Source organism: Pleurodeles waltl, chromosome 8 (genome assembly GCF_031143425.1).
Source record: "Pleurodeles waltl isolate 20211129_DDA chromosome 8, aPleWal1.hap1.20221129, whole genome shotgun sequence".
Classification (NCBI taxonomy): Eukaryota; Metazoa; Chordata; class Amphibia; order Caudata; family Salamandridae; genus Pleurodeles; species Pleurodeles waltl.
In genome coordinates, this window is record NC_090447.1 from 1009607831 (window position 1) to 1009624136 (window position 16306).

Sequence of the window (16306 nt, forward strand, 5' to 3'; positions counted from 1 at the left end):
GTTCCTGGATTGTAGCACGGTCAAACCGGTAGGTGACGATTAAATGTCTCTCTTCCATTGTCAACAGGTACACCGGAGGATTCCGCCATCTTATCATATGTCCCAGCTGACGGTGCCTACGAAGGACAACAGCGAAGAACCAGTCACTATTCCTCCAGGTATGTACCCACAGTTACACACAAGACTACAGCAGACACAAAACCCTTCCTGTATGTGTGTTGAGTGTAGGCCTCAGTATGTGTGACGAAGGTTAAAATGAATCCATGTGGGCCCCTGAGATGGCGGCTGCCAGACCGCTAAACTGGGACAATGGGATTGTGGGGTAACAGCGCTGGCGTTGAACACCGTCGCGGTAGGCGGTCGTAGACCGCGGCGCAATGCTGCATTGGTTAACTTTGGACCCTATGGGTCCCAGGAGCCAATGAACAGGTGCGCCGGCGGTGATGATGCGCCCCGCTGCGGACGTCACCGCCGCGGACGTCACCACCATTTTCTATCTGTTCAATCACTAGATACCTGACCTTCGACAGGAGACGACCTACACTGCTAGTGCTGCTGTGACCTCGGTCTGGAAGCGACGATGGCTGCTGCGTCTGGGGAAAGGGCCCCTGCCTTCACTGCACAAGAGTTGGAGAAACTTGTGCATGGGGTCCTCCCCCAGTACATGCTACTCTACGGTCCTCCAGACCAACAGGTTAGTACACAGGGAGCACGTTGTAGGGGCTAGGCCTGGGTGGACAGGGCTGGGTGGAAGAGAGAAGGGGGCAGAAGTCATACTACAGTAAAGCATGGGAATAAATGGGCCACATGGTCAGAGTAGGGAGGGGGCCACTCACATTGATGGTGCAGTTGGTAATGACTGTTCCTCTTTCCTTGTGCATGTCATGTAGGTCAGCGCCCACCAGAAGAGGGACATTTGGCATGCCATCGCCAAGGAGGTCCGGTCCCTGGGGGCCCACCAGAGATGGGGCACCCACTGCCGTAAGAGATGGGAGGACATTCGCCGCTGCAGCAAGAAGACAGCGGAGGCTCAGCTGGGGATGGCCTCCCAACGTGGGAGGGGTGCCCGTCGTACCATGATCCCCCTGATGTTCTGGATCCTGCCGGTGGCCTACCCGGAGTTGGATGGGCGCTTAAGGACATCACAGCAGACACAAGGGGGTGAGTACAACCTCATTCTGCGGACTTTGCGTGCAATGGAGGTGTCTGGGTGGGGGAGGTGGGCTGTGGGTGTCCGTAGGCCAGGACGAGTTAGTTAGGCAAGGCCCCTCCGTAATGTAGGCCATGTGGCACTCTACCCCACCTCAGTAAATTAACAAGTTGAGGTATAATTGCCCCTGTGGCATCTATGTGCGCAGATTTCCAACAATGCCATGTAGGCCATATCCCAGAAATTGCATGTGCAGAGGGCAGGAGCGCGGCGTTGTGCATGGGGCTGCTGCGTCTTTCTTGTCCGCCAACGGTAGCGGTATGCCATGCACTAAAACTCTCTTTCTTCTGTCTCCCCCCCTTTCCTGCTCTCCCTGTCCTTTTGTACATCAGCATCAACAGGCGGAGGTACAGTGGCACCGGAGCACGAGGGAGCTGCATCCCACATGGCCATGGAGGGCCACACCACAGACTCTGAATACACCAGTGGGACGGAGGGCGAGGGGAGCTTCATGTCGGCCACCGGATCACCAACCAGCGACACAGACTCGTCCGCCAATGTGAGCACCCCTGTGGTGGCGGCACCATCTGTGCGCCCCACTTCTACAGGTACAGCCGCCACCCCCCCTACCAGCACCGTCCTCCCAGCAGCCTCTCAGCGTTCGCCCCGTGCCCGCTCACCCTGGAGGGTGGGCATCACCTTCGCCCAAGGCACCTCAGGCCCTGCCCCAGTCACCCCTGCTACCCTCAGTGAGGAGGCCATTGACCTCCTCAGGTCACTCACTATTGGGCAGTCTACCATTGTGAATGCCATCCAGGGTGTAGAACGAGAGTTGCAACACAGTAATGCATTCCTGGAGGGCATTCATTCTTGTCAGGCTGTCCTTCAGCGAACCCTGCAATCTCTGGCCTCAGCACTGATGGCAGCAATTGTCCCTGTGTCCAGCCTCCACCCTCCAACTTCCTCCACCCAGACCCAATCCCCTGTACCCCAGCCCATCCCAAGCACACCTACAGACCAGCATGCACACAAGTCAACACACAAAAGTAGCTCAGGCAAACATAGGTATCACACGTCCCACAGGCACTCACACAAGCATCACACCCATACAGACACAGCAACATCCACTGTCTCCACTGTGTCCCCCTCCTCCTCTTCTCCCTCCTCCCTCCCAGTCTCGTCTACACACACACCTGCATGCACCACATCTACAGCCACTAGGACTCGCACCAGGACACCCAGCACCACACGCCGCTCACCTGCACTCACCACCCCCACTACCATTTACACGTCCCCTGTGTCCTCTCCCAGTGTGTCTGTGACGCCCCCTCCCAAAGTACCCAAACGCCGGCAATCACTCACCCAACATCCATCCACCTCACGACAGCCTCCAGTACCTGCACCTGCACCCAAAACAGGTAAAGTGACACCTCCTACAACCACCTCCTTTTCCTCCACTCCCAGACCCCCTCCAGCTACCCATCCCAGTGTTCGTCAGAAACTGTCCCTCTGTCAAATTGACCTTTTTTCCCCCACCCCCCTCCAATTCATCAGTCCCGTCGTAGCGCCTCAGCCAAAAAGCCACCAGTACCAGTGGCGCGTGTTCCAGGTTTTTGAAGTGCACCGTCCACCAGGGCAGGCAGTAGGACCCGGAGCCAAGGCACTGGCAGCCCACCCCCTGTAAAGGCTCCGAAATTGGAGAGTGGACGACGGGACCGTGTCAAGACTCCTGGTGGGACAACAAGTGAAATGGGTTCGAAGGCGATTGGTGAGTCAGCTGTAACTCCACAAAAGGTGGGGAAGGTCCAGAGGAAGTCTGCCCAGCCTGTTGTGAGTGTCACAGCGGAGAAGTGCGCCATCATTTCCGGCGGTCCAGACACAACCGCCAGCACCGTCGTCACTGGTCCAGAGCCCACCGCCAGAGTCAGTGCCCAGGAGGGCCCAAGTATCGTAACGGGTCCAGAGCCCGCCGCCAGAGTCAGTGCCCAAGAGGGCCCAAGTATTGTAACGGGTACAGAGCCCACTGCCAGAGTCAGTGCCCAGGAGGGTCCAAGTATCGTCACTGGTCCTGAGAGCACTGCACAAGACACAGCCCAGGAGGGCCCAAGTATCGTCACTGGTCCTGAGACCACCGCACAAGACACAGCCCAGGAGGGCCCAAGTATCGTCACTGGTCCTGAGACCACCGCACAAGACACAGCCCAGGAGGGCCCAAGTATCGTCACTGGTCCTGAGACCACCGCCAGAGTCAGTGCCCAGGAGGGCCCAAGTATCGTCACTGGTCCTGAGACCACCGCCAGAGTCAGTGCCCAGGAGGGCCCAAGTATCGTCACTGGTCCTGAGAGCACCGCACAAGACACAGGGGTTCATTTTGACCCCGGCGGGCGGCGGTCGCCGCCCGCCTGGAGGGAACCGCCATATGGCCGCTCCGCGGTCGAAAGACCGCGGAGGCCATTCTGGCTTTCCCGCTGGGCTGGCGGACGACCGCCAGAAGGCAGCCCGCCAGCCCAGCGGGAAACCCCTCCCCACGAGGAAGCCGGCTCCTAATGGAGCCGGCGGAGTGGGCATGTGCGACGGGTGCAGTTTGCACCCGTCGCGTATTTCAGTGTCTGCTAGGCAGACACTGAAATACACAGTGGGGCCCTCTTACGGGGGCCCCTGCCGTGCCCATGCCATTGGCATGGGCACGGCAGGGGCCCCCCAGGGGCCCCGCGGCACCCCCTACCGCCATCCTGTTCCTGGCGGGCGAACCGCCAGGAACAGGATGGCGGTAGGGGGTGTCAGAATCCCCCATGCCGGCGCAGCAAGCTGCGCCGCCATGGGGGATTCCAAGGGCAGCGGTAAACCGGCGGGAGACCGCCGGTTTACCCTTTCTGGCCGCGGCAGAACCGCTGCGGTCAGAATGCCCTTCGGAGCACCGCCGGTCTGTCGGCGGTGCTCCCGTGGCCGGTGACCCTGGCGGTCACCGGCCGCCAGGGTCAGAATCAGGCCCACAGTCCAGGAGGGCCCAAGTATCGTTACTGGTCCTGAGAGCACCGCTCAAGACACAGTCCAGGAGGGCCCTAGTATCGTCACTGGTCCTGAGAGCACCACACAAGACACAACCCAGGAGGGCCCAAGTATCGTCACTGGTCCTGAGACCACCGTACAAGACACAGCCCAGGCGGGGCCAGGATGCCACAGCCCCGCTGGGCAATGATGGAACGTCATGCCACACACCAATGTCCAGTGTGGAGTTCGTCATGCCACACACCAATGTCCAGTATGGAGTTCGTCATGCCACACACCAATGTCCAGTGTGGAGTTTGTCATGCCACACACCAATGTCCAGTATGGAGTTCGTCATGCCACACACCAATGTCCAGTGTGGAGTTCGTCGTTCGTCATGCCACACACCAATGTCCAGTGTGGAGTTCGTCATGCCACACACCAATGTCCGTATCTGAACCGCCATGGCAAAGCACCGCTGAACAGGGCAAAGACCGCCATGGCAAAGCACCGCTGAACAGGGCAAAGACCACCATGGCAAAGCACCGCTGAACAGTCCAGAACCGCCATGGCAAAGCACCGCTGAACAGGGCAAAGACCGCCATATCAAAGCACCGCTGAACAGGGCAAAGACCGCCATGGCAAAGCACCGCTGAACAGGGCAAAGACCGCCATGTCAAAGCATCGCTGAACAGGGCAAAGACCGCCATGGCAAAGCACCGCTGAACAGGGCAAAGACCGCCATGGCAAAGCACAGCTGAACAGTCCAGAACTGCCATGGCAAAGCACCGCTGAACAGGGCAAAGACCGCCATGTCAAAGCACCGCTGAACAGGGCAAAGACCGCCATGGCAAAGCACCGCTGAACAGGGCAAAGACCGCCATGGCAAAGCACCGCTGAACAGGGCAAAGACCGCCATGTCAAAGCACCGCTGAACAGGGCAAAGACTGCCATGGCAAAGCACCGCTGAACAGGGCAAAGACCGCCATGGCAAAGCACCGCTGAACAGGGCAAAGACCGCCATGGCAAAGCACCGCTGAACAGGGCAAAGACCACCATGGCAAAGCACAGCTGAACAGTCCAGAACCGCCATGGCAAAGCACCGCTGAACAGGACAAAGACCGCCATGTCAAAGCACCGCTGAACAGGGCAAAGACCGCCATGGCAAAGCACCGCTGAACAGGGCAAAGACCGCCATGGCAAAGCACCGCTGAACAGTCCAGAACCGCCATGGCAAAGCACCACTGAACAGGGCAAAGACCGCCATGTCAAAGCACCGCTGAACAGGGCAAAGACCGCCATGGCAAAGCACCGCTGAACAGGGCAAAGACCGCCATGGCAAAGCACCACTGAAAAGGGCAAAGACCGCCATGGCAAAGCACCGCTGAACAGTCCAGAACTGCCATGGCAAAGCACCGCTGAACAGGGCAAAGACCGCCATGGCAAAGCACCGCTGACCAGTCCAGAACCGCCATGGCAAAGCACCGCTGAACAGGGCAAAGACCACCATGGCAAAACACCGCTGAACAGGGCAATGCACCGTGTAGGAATGAATGGCCCACCACATCAGGCATCCTTATCCCATGTGCAGCTGGGACAGTGACAGGACACTACCTTTCACGGGGAGACTCATCCAGTCTGGGCACCAGTCACCCCCCAGTACCAGTATGGACCTGCATCGACTTGAGAGACTGTGGCTTTGCACTCCCCAGGATGGCACAGTGGGCAACCCACCCACTGTAGAGACTTGAGAGACTGTGGCTTTGCACTCCCCAGGATGGCACAGTGGGCAACCCACCCACTGGAGAGACTTGAGAGACTGTGGCTTTGCACTCCCCAGGATGGCACAGTGGGCAACCCACCCACTGGAGAGACTTGAGAGACTGTGGCTTTGCACTCCCCAGGATACATCAATGGGCATGGAGCCCCGTCGTGGATCTGGCTTTGCATTCATGTGGCTGAGGTCCCCCCCCCTACCCTTCCCCCTGAGGTGCCTGTAGTGTTTCTATCTGATGCCCCGGCAGTGTTCTCTCGGATTTTGGTCAGGTATCTATTGTGGGCCTCGCCCATGCATTTTTGGACTGTTTGTGCACAGACATTGTTGTGTACATATCTGCAATACTTATCGGATTATTTATGTAAATAAGAGTGATTTTGTAATACATATATTTGTATATTTTTGTATGACACGTATATTGGCACATTATAATGTTTGACCGAAATTCGCTTTGTCTTTGCATTCTTCCGGGGGGATAGTGGGTTGTTAATGTGATATTTTTGACTGCATTGTTGTGTATGTTGTACTATGCGAGGGTGGGGGTGTTTGGTGGGTGTCCCCCTAACTTTTGCCTCGCTCCTCCCCCGTGTCGTAGATGCAGTACTCACCGGTATGTTTGCGCCTATGTCGCTGTTGGTCGTGAAGGAGCAGAAAGACAAGGGCAGGTAGTATTTGGAGTTCTGGCTCCATGGAGTCGTCGTTCATCGTGGGATGTGTAGAAGGTGAGCGTTTTCCCATTGCAAAAGCTGTTTCCGCCATGTTTTTATCCACGGTGAATCCGCCCCGGAAAAGGTGGCGGATTGGCCTGTTGTGATACTGTGGACGGTACATTGTCTCCCGCCTGTCTGTTGGCGGTAACCGCCTTGCTGCTTGTCTGTACCGCTGTGGCGGGCGGTGTGTTAAAGAGGCTGTCTTTGTTGGCGGTTTCCGCCAGGGTCATAATTCCCTTTTTTTGTCCGTCTGACTGTTTGCGGTATTACCGCATCTTTAACACCGTCCGCCAGGGTTGTAATGACCCCCTATATGTCTCCAACAGGGCTAGGTCAAAATCTCCTGCTTGAGACCCAGCCTGAGACATGTTGAGTGAGGATTTAGGTTTAGAAAATTGTCAGGAAAAACAAATTTGCAAAAAGAGATAAAAATCAAGTTGACCTTCAACTGTGGGTAGGTAGTGAGATACTTAGCTACTGCATGTCACTGCACAAATACAAGTCCTATCCTCACCGCTGATCACCAATGTTAGAAATGGGGTCTTTGGTTGGAAGTCAGGTTACCCCCTGTCCAAGCAAGGACCCTCACTCTAGTCAGGGTAAGTCACACACAATCCATATTATCCTGTGCCCACCCTCTGGTAGCTTGGTACTGAGCAGTCAGGCTTAACTTAGAAGGCAATGTGTAAAGTATTTGTGCAATAAATCATACAATAACACAATATAGCACCACAAAAATACACCACACAGTGTTTAGAAAAATATATAATATTTATCTGGATATTTGTAGGTCAAAACGATAAAAGATGCAATATGAAAATGTAAATATATCACTGGAAAGTGATATAAAGGGGGTCATTCTGACCTCGGCGGTAAAATGCGCTTACCGCCGGTCAGAAGCCCACCATAACACCGCCGCGGTCGCGGTAAACCGCCACAGTCATTCTGACCCGCAACTGGCAAACCGCCAAAAACCCGACACCAACAAAAGTCCGCCACACCAAAGGTCAGCGAAAAAATGGCGATGCCCAAACCTCCACCGTCACGCCAACAGAAATACGCCCATGCCATTAGGACCCACGAATCCACGTGGCGGTCTTTCATCCGCGGTATTCTATTGGCGGTACACACCACCGCGGTCGAAATACACACACCTTTACAAAACATCCCCACATTGGTCAATTTGAAACACACACACCTGAGATACATATACACACCACTCCCACACACCCAATACAGAATAAAACACACATCCACATCACCCACAAACCCCTACGACAACAATTGCGAATCAAGGACAGAGAGAGACAGCACTGCTTAGAGTAGACCATCACACCGAGGCAAATCACAACATCACCCACACAACTACCACGCACAAAACACCATACACCACCCCACACATTACACTCCACAACACATACACCACCCCTCACCTCATCCACACCACCCCATGGCACCCCAAAGACACCCCAGGTTCAGTGACGCCGAACTCAGGGTCATGGTGGAGGAAATAGTCCGTGTAGAGCCCCAGCTATTCGGGGCACAGGTGCAGCACACCACAATAGCTAGGAAGATGGAGCTCTGGCAAAGAATAGTGGACAGGGTCAACGCGGTGGGACAGCATCCACGCAATCGGGATGACATCAGGAAGCGATGGAACGACCTACGGGGGAAGGTGCGTTCCATGGTATCAAGGCACAACATTGCGGTGCAGAAGACTGGCGGCGGACCCCCACCTACTCCCCCAGAATTTACAGCATGGGAGGAGGAAGTCTTGCACATCCTGCATCCTGAGGGCCTCGCAGGAGTATCTGGAGCAATGGACTCTGGTAAGTCAAATCTTAACTACTACTTCCCACCCTCACCTGCATGCCAGCACATACCCCCACCCTCACCCCCACCCCCATCACACCAACTCCTTGCAAAAGGCTCTCCATCACAACCCACCCATCCAAACACCAAGCCCTGCATGCGAGCACAAAGCATGGACACCCATCACCAAAGCATGCCCACTGCACGCACACATCACCCCCACAAGCCACCCTCACAAAAGCCCCCACAAGTGAATGCCTGCACTTGGGTACACGGACACCCACCCATCACACGAAATGCCACACACAGAAGCTATAACAATACCTTAATACCCCTGCAGGACCCGAACGCCACCACACCGCCATGGAGGGTCCAGAGATGTCCATCCCACCCCCAGATGAGGCCCCCAGCGATGACAGCAGCTCTGTCTCCCTGGAGCCAGACGACCAGCCCGGCCCATCGGGGACCTCTGGACAGTCGGTTCCCCACAGACAGCCACAGGCTACACCAGACCCAACCCCCTCTGGGAACACCAGCACAGCTCCCACCCAGCGGGCCCATGCCTCTGTCTCCAGGACACGTCAATCAGCGGTGTGTCCGCCACTACAGGGCACCCAGGTTGACCCACCACCCCAACAACCACAGGGACCTGGGGGCAGTGGTAGTGGGCACACCGTCCAGGGGACAGAGGCCCAGGAACACAGAGGAACTGGGAGTACTGCTGTGCGACAGGGGGGGGACAGGCCCAGGGAACCGACTCTCCAAGAGGCCCTCTCCACCATCATGGGAGCATACCACCACTCCCAGGAGACGATGGCGACGGTACTGGCCAGGTTCCAGGAGATCCAGGCACAGCAGGAGGAACGGTACATGGGGTTCAGAGAGGAACTGAGGAACATCGGTTCCACAATGGGGACCATCGTCCTGGCCCTTAACCAGATAGTCACCACATTGCGGGACCATGTGGCACCACAAAGGGCCCCTGTCACTAGCCAGGACCAGGAACAGGCTACAACATCCGCCGGAGCTAGTGGACAGGAGGCCCCCACACAACGACAGTCCACCAGAACCCCACCTCCTGCTGAAGAAGAACCACCCCGCAAGCGGAACCTGAGATCTCACAAGAATACAGAGTAGGATTGCAAGACCCCCGCCAGCATATGATACCCCCTGATGTCATCCCACTGTCCCACATAGTCACCCTGTCCAACCTTGAATTGCCCCTGCTCCATCCTTCCACAGGCATATGGACAATGCACCTGTGCGACTGAGAACTGGACTCTGCCATGGACATTACTCCACCCCCACCCATCCCCGCTTCCCAATCATTTACCTATATGTAGCACTTGAAATAAATCACTCATTGCACTTAACATAACAGGAGTCTGCTTCTATTTTTCACAAATGTATTACACATAACGGTGCAATTATGTTCAGTAACATTGTGATGACAACATACCAATGTCAATAAGCTTTAGTCCATGGGCAAACAAAGCAGTAGTCACGCAGCCGGTCATACAGCTCTGAAAAGGGAAGGGAAAGTCACAATTAACTTAAAAGGAACTGGGGGGAAACACAGACAGTAGAGACGCAGGAGGCCTTAAGTAAATGTAAATTGGGGTGGCTGTTTCTTACCTGTGTGCTACTGAAAGTATTGTTGTATGACTGTATCCCTGTTGTCCGTGTCGTCCCCGTCGTCTTCCTCCTCTTCACTCTCCACAGGCTCCACAGCTGCAACAACACCACCATCTGGACCATCCTCCTGCAGAAAAGGCACCTGGTGTCGCAAAGCAAGATTGTGAAGCATACAGCAGGGAACGATGATCTGGCACACCTTCTTTGGTGAGTACATTAGGGATCCACCAGTCATATGTAGGCACCTAAACCTGGCTTTCAGGAGGCCGAAGGTCCTTTCTATGATCCTCCTAGTTCGCCCATGGGCCTCATTGTACCGTTCCTCTGCCCTGGTCCTGGGATTCCTCACTGGGGTCAATAGCCAGGAGAGGTTGGGGTAACCAGAGTCACCCAATAACCACACACGGTGTCTCTGTAGCTGTTCCATCACATAAGGGATGCTGCTATTTCGCATGACATACGCGTCATGCACTGACCCAGGGAACTTGGCATTTACATGGGAGATGTACTGGTCAGCCAAACAGACCACCTGGACATTCATCGAATGATAACTTTTTCTGTTCCTGTACACCTGCTCACTGTCTTTGGGGGGAACCAAAGCCACATGGGTCCCATCAATGGCACCAATGATGTTGGGGATATGTCCAAGGGCATAGAAATCACCCTTCACTGTAGCCAATTCGCCCACCTCAGGGAAAATAATGTAGCTCTGCATGTATTTCATCAGGGCAGACAACACTCTGGACAAAACCTTAGAAAACATAGGCTGAGACATCCCAGATGATATGGCCACTGTTGTCTGAAAAGACCCACTTGCCAAAAAATGGAGTACTGACAGAACCTGCACCAGAGGGGGAATCCCCGTGGGTTGGCGGATGGGGGACATCAGGTCTGGCTCCAGCTGGGCACATAGTTCATGTATAGTTGCTCTGTAAAACCGGTATGTAAGTATGATATGTCGTTCTTCCATTGTCGACAGGTCTACCAGCGGTCGGTACACGGGAGGATTCATCCTTCTCCTCGCAAGTCCCAGCGGACGGTGCCTAGGAAGGACAACATGGAGCACAGAGTCAAGCAACCCACAGGTTAGTTCACACAGCTTGCACAGTACACGAATCACTATGCATGGAACGGCTTGTATGAGTGGCTATGCAAAGCCTAGGCCTGTGTGACGCAGTAGAAATCATGCCATGTGGGCCCTTGAAATGGCGGCTGCCTGACCTGTGAAGTGTGACAGTGGGATGTGAGGTCACTGCGCTGGCGTGGCACACCGTGGCGGTAGGCGGTCGAAGACCGCGGCGCAAAGCAGCATTGGTTAACATTGAACCCTATGGGTCTCAGGAGCCAATGAAGATGTGCGCCTGCGGGCGCGGTACGCACCGCCGCGGGCGTGACCGCCATTTTCTACCTGATTAATCACTCGAGACCTGATCATCCACAGGAGAGGACCTATACTGCAAGTGCTGCTGTGACCTCGGTCTGGGAGATACAATGGCTGCTGCGACTGGGGAAAGGGCCCCTGCCTTCACTGCCGAAGAATTGGAGAAACTTGTTGATGGGGTCCTCCCCCAGTATGCGCTACTCTACGGTCCTCCAGACCAACAGGTTAGTACACAGGGTGCACGTTTAATGGGCTATGCCTGTGTTGAGTGGGGTGTATGTAAGATGGTGGGGAGGGGAGTGAATGAGGAGTGCAACGCACGAAAGATGAGAGCATGTGCCACATGGCAAGGTTGGGGAGGGGGGGGCCACTCACATTGACCAGGCAGAAAACTGATGCGATTTTCTTTACCACCCTGTACATGTCACATAGGTCAGCGCCCATCAGAAGATCGACATTTGGCGTGCCATCGCCAAGGACGTCCGGGCCCTGGGGGTCCACAACAGACGGGGCACCCACTGCCAAAAGAGGTGGGAGGACATCCGCCGCGGGACCAGAAAGACCGCTGAGTCTCTGCTGGGGATGGCCTCCCAACGTAGGAGGGGTGCCAGCCGCCAATTGACCCCCCTGATGTCCCGGATCCTGGTGGTGGCCTACCCCGATTTGGATGGGCGCGTGAGGACATCACAGCAGACACAAGGGGGTGAGTATCAGCACATTCTGCTATCTTTGCGCGCAGTTGAGGTGTCTGGGTCGGGGAGGAGGGCTGTGGGTAACTCAAGGCCAGGGCGCTTTCTGTAGGCTAGTCCCCTCCGTTAGGCATGGCCCTGTGCCCCCGCCCCCACCTCTGTAGGGTGCCAAGTACAGCTATCCATGGTCCTGCATCACCCATGTGTGCATTTGTCGTCCATAGACCTGTAGGCCTAGTCACAAGAACTGAGTAGTGTACCCCGATTGCGCAGCGTACTGCAGGGGGCTTCTGTGTCTGTCCTCTCCGCCAACGGTGTTGCCAGTGCATGCACTCAACCTGTCTTCATTTCTCCCCCCCACCCATTTTCTTTTTCTTCCTGTGCATGTGTGCATTAGCATCATCAGGCGGAGGAGAAGTGGCATCGGCGCACGAGGGAGCTGCATCTCACATGGCCCCGGAGGGCCATGCAACCGACTCCGAGTTCACCAGTGAGACGGAGGGCGAGGGGAGCTCCACAACGGGGACCCGTGGAGACGTCAGCGACACCGACACGTCCTCGGAAGGGAGCTCCCTTGCGGTGGCGGCAACATCCGTGCCCACCGCCACAACAGGTACAGCCGCCACCCAGCGCACCAGCCCCGCCCTCCCAGCAGCCCCTCGGCCTTCGCTCCGTGCCCGCTCACCCAGGAAGGTGGGCATCTCCTTCGCCCCAGGCACCTCAGGCCCTGCCCCAGTTACCCCTGCTGCCCTCAGTGAGGAGGTCATTGATCTCCTCCAGACCATCATTGTTGGGCAGTCTACCCTTTTGAATGCCATCCAGGGTGTAGAAAGGGAGGTGCATCGGAGCAATGCATACCTGGAGGGCATTCATTCGGGTCAGGCTGCCCATCAGCGATCGTTCAACGCTCTTGCCTCAGCACTGACGGCAGCCATTGTCCTTGTCTCCAGCCTCCCTCTTCTAACTCCCTCCACCCAGTCCCAGTCTCCTGTTCCTCTGCCTATCCCATCCACACCATCAGACCAGCCTGCACACACCTCAACACCTAAGGGCAGCTCATCCAGACATAAGCACCACAGATCCCACAAGCATTCACACAAACAACATCCAGATGCAGACATGCCAACAGTCACTACCACCTCTGTGTCCCCCTCCTCCTCGTCTCCCTCCTCCCTCCCTGTGACGTCTCCACTCACACCTGCATGCACACCACCATCAGCCAGTACTTCCATCACCAGCACACCCTTCATTACAGTCAGCACATGTGGAGTCACCACCCCCACTGCCATTTACACGTCCCCTGTGTCCTCTCCCACTGTGTCTGTCACCCTCTCTTCCAAACCACACAAACGCAGCCACCCACCCACCCAACAGCCATCCACCTCACGACAGCCTCCAGCCCAAGCACCTGCACCCAAAGACAGCACACTTGACTCTCCTACAACCACATCCTCTTCCTCCACTCCCATACCCACTGCACCTACCCTTCCCATTGCTCCTAAAAAACTTTTCCTCTCCAAAACTAACCTCTTTGCATCACCTGACCCACCCCCTCCATCTGGTAAGAGTCCAAAGAGCACCTCAGCCACCACCAGCCCTGCATCTAGTATCACCATAGTGCAGGGCTATTGGAGTCCACCAGCTCCTAGGGAAGGAACATCGGCCAGCAGCAAGGGGTCAGCCAGCCCACCCCCTGGGAAGAGGACAAGAAGAATTAAGGGCCGGCGCGAAAAGCCTGAGACGGCTGCCACCAAGGAGAGTGGCCTTGCCCCGTCACCTGCCACATCATCTAAGGGAGGCAAGGGCCAGAGAGCTGCAGCGAAGGAGGGCAAGGGCAGCAGGGCGGAGAAGACATGCAGCAGGCGAGCGCACCAGGAGGGCCCCACCAGCCCCATACCGGCTGTGACGGACGACACCCACGGGCCCAAGACTCCATCACAGGAGGGCCCCGCTACCGCAAGGTCGGAGGGCGACTAAGTGGGGAGTCTTGGCCAGGTCTGGGTCCCTTGAAAGACAGGACAAGTACCGCTGAACAGGGCCCCGCCAAGACAGGCACCGCTGAACAGGGCCCCGCCGTGAAGAGCACCGCTGAACAGGGCCCCGCCGTGAAGAGCACTGCTGAACAGGGCCCCGCCGTGAAGGGAACCGCTGAACAGGGCCCCGCCGTGAAGGGCACCGCTGAACAGGGCCCCGCCGTGAAGAGCACCGCTGAACAGGGCCCCGCCGTGAAGGGCACCGCTGAACAGGGCCCCGCCGTGAAGGGCACCGCTGAACAGGGCCCCGCCGTGAAGAGCACCGCTGAACAGGGCCCCGCCGTGAAGGGCACCGCTGAACAGGGCCCCGCCGTGAAGAGCACCGCTGAACAGGGCCCCGCCGTGAAGAGCACCGCTGAACAGGGCCCCGCCGTGAAAAGCACCGCTGAACAGGGCCCCGCCGTGAAGAGCACCGCTCCGCTGGGCCCTTCCTGTCAAGCACCGCTCCGCTGGGCCCTTCCTGTCAAGCACCGCTCCGCTGGGCCCTTCATCTCAAGCACCGCTCCGCTGGGCCCTTCATCTCAAGCACCGCTCCGCTGGGCCCTTCATCTCAAGCACCGCTCCGCTGGGCCCTTCATCTCCAGCACCGCTCCGCTGGGCCCTTCCTGTCAAGCACCGCTCCGCTGGGCCCTTCCTGTCAAGCACCGCTCCGCTGGGCCCTTCATCTCAAGCACCGCTCCGCTGGGCCCTTCATCTCAAGCACCGCTCCGCTGGGCCCTTCATCTCAAGCACCGCTCCACTGGGCCCTTCCTGTCAAGCACCGCTCCGCTGGGCCCTTCATCTCAAGCACCGCTCCGCTGGGCCCTTCATCTCAAGCACCGCTCCGCTGGGCCCTTCATCTCAAGCACCGCTCCGCTGGGCCCTTCATCTCCAGCACCGCTCCGCTGGGCCCTTCATCTCCAGCACCGCTCCGCTGGGCCCTTCCTGTCAAGCACCGCGCCGCTGGGCCCTTCCTGTCAAGCACCGCTCCGCTGGGCCCTTCATCTCAAGCATCGCTCCACTGGGCCCTTCATCTCAAGCACCGCTCCGCTGGGCACTGCCGTCTCAAGCACCGCTCCGCTGGGCACCGCCGTCTCAAGCACCGCTGGTCCATTGACAGTGCCGGTTCTGTGTCGAGCAGGTGTTCACGAAGCACTCTGGGCACCATGCCTCCTCCAATACCAGTGGAGTCGGTTATCCATCTGATGGACTGTGGCTTTGCACTCCCCAGGATGGCACAGTGGGCATGGAGGCCCCTCGTGGATCTGGCGTCGTGGACTCATGTGGCTGAGGTGCCCCCCTTTCCCTTCCCCCTGAGGTGCCTGTTGTTTTATCATCTGATGCCCCTGCAGTGTTCTCTCCAATGGTATCCGGTCTCATGTGTGGGCTTTGCCCATGTGTTTGTACACATTGGCCCACGGACTATGGATATTTAACGGACTGTGCAGGACTGATCGACTATGTTTATACTTTGCACTATGTTCATTATTTCTTTTGTATATTTCATATGGCATATTTACCATGACTTCAATGAACCTATTTTATACATAAATTTGTAACTTCATTTTAATTATGTCTTTGCATTCTTCCGGGGGGTTTGGGGGGTGTCACTCTGACTTGTTGCTCTGCATTGGTGTGTAGGTATTGGGGGGTGGGTTGGGGGGGTGGGTGTATCGCGTATGTGTGTGCACGTAACCTTTCCTCTTCCCCCCTCCCCTGTGTCGTAGGTGCAGTACTCACCGTTGTCGTCTGCGCCGGCGTTCGTACTCGTGGTAGATGAGCAGGTAGACAAGAGCTGGTAGTATGTTTAATTCGGGTTCCATGCTGTCCAGATTCCTCGTGGAGTGTGTGGAGGTGAGCGTTTTCCCGTTCGTAGTCTGTTTCCGCCGTGTTTTTATCGGCGGGGCTCCCGCCCCGGAAAAGGTGGCGGATTGGTGAGTTGTGATAGGGTGGGCGGTACATTGTCTGCCGCCTGCCTGTTGGCGGTGACCGCCGCCCTGTTTGTCGGTCCCGCCGTGGCGGTCAGTGTGTTAAAGTGGCGGTCTGTGTTGGCGGTTCCCGCCAGGGTCAGAATTGCATTTTTTGGACCGCCTGCCTGTTGGCGGGTTGGCCGCCGCTTTATCACCGACCGCCAGGGTTGGAATGACCCCCA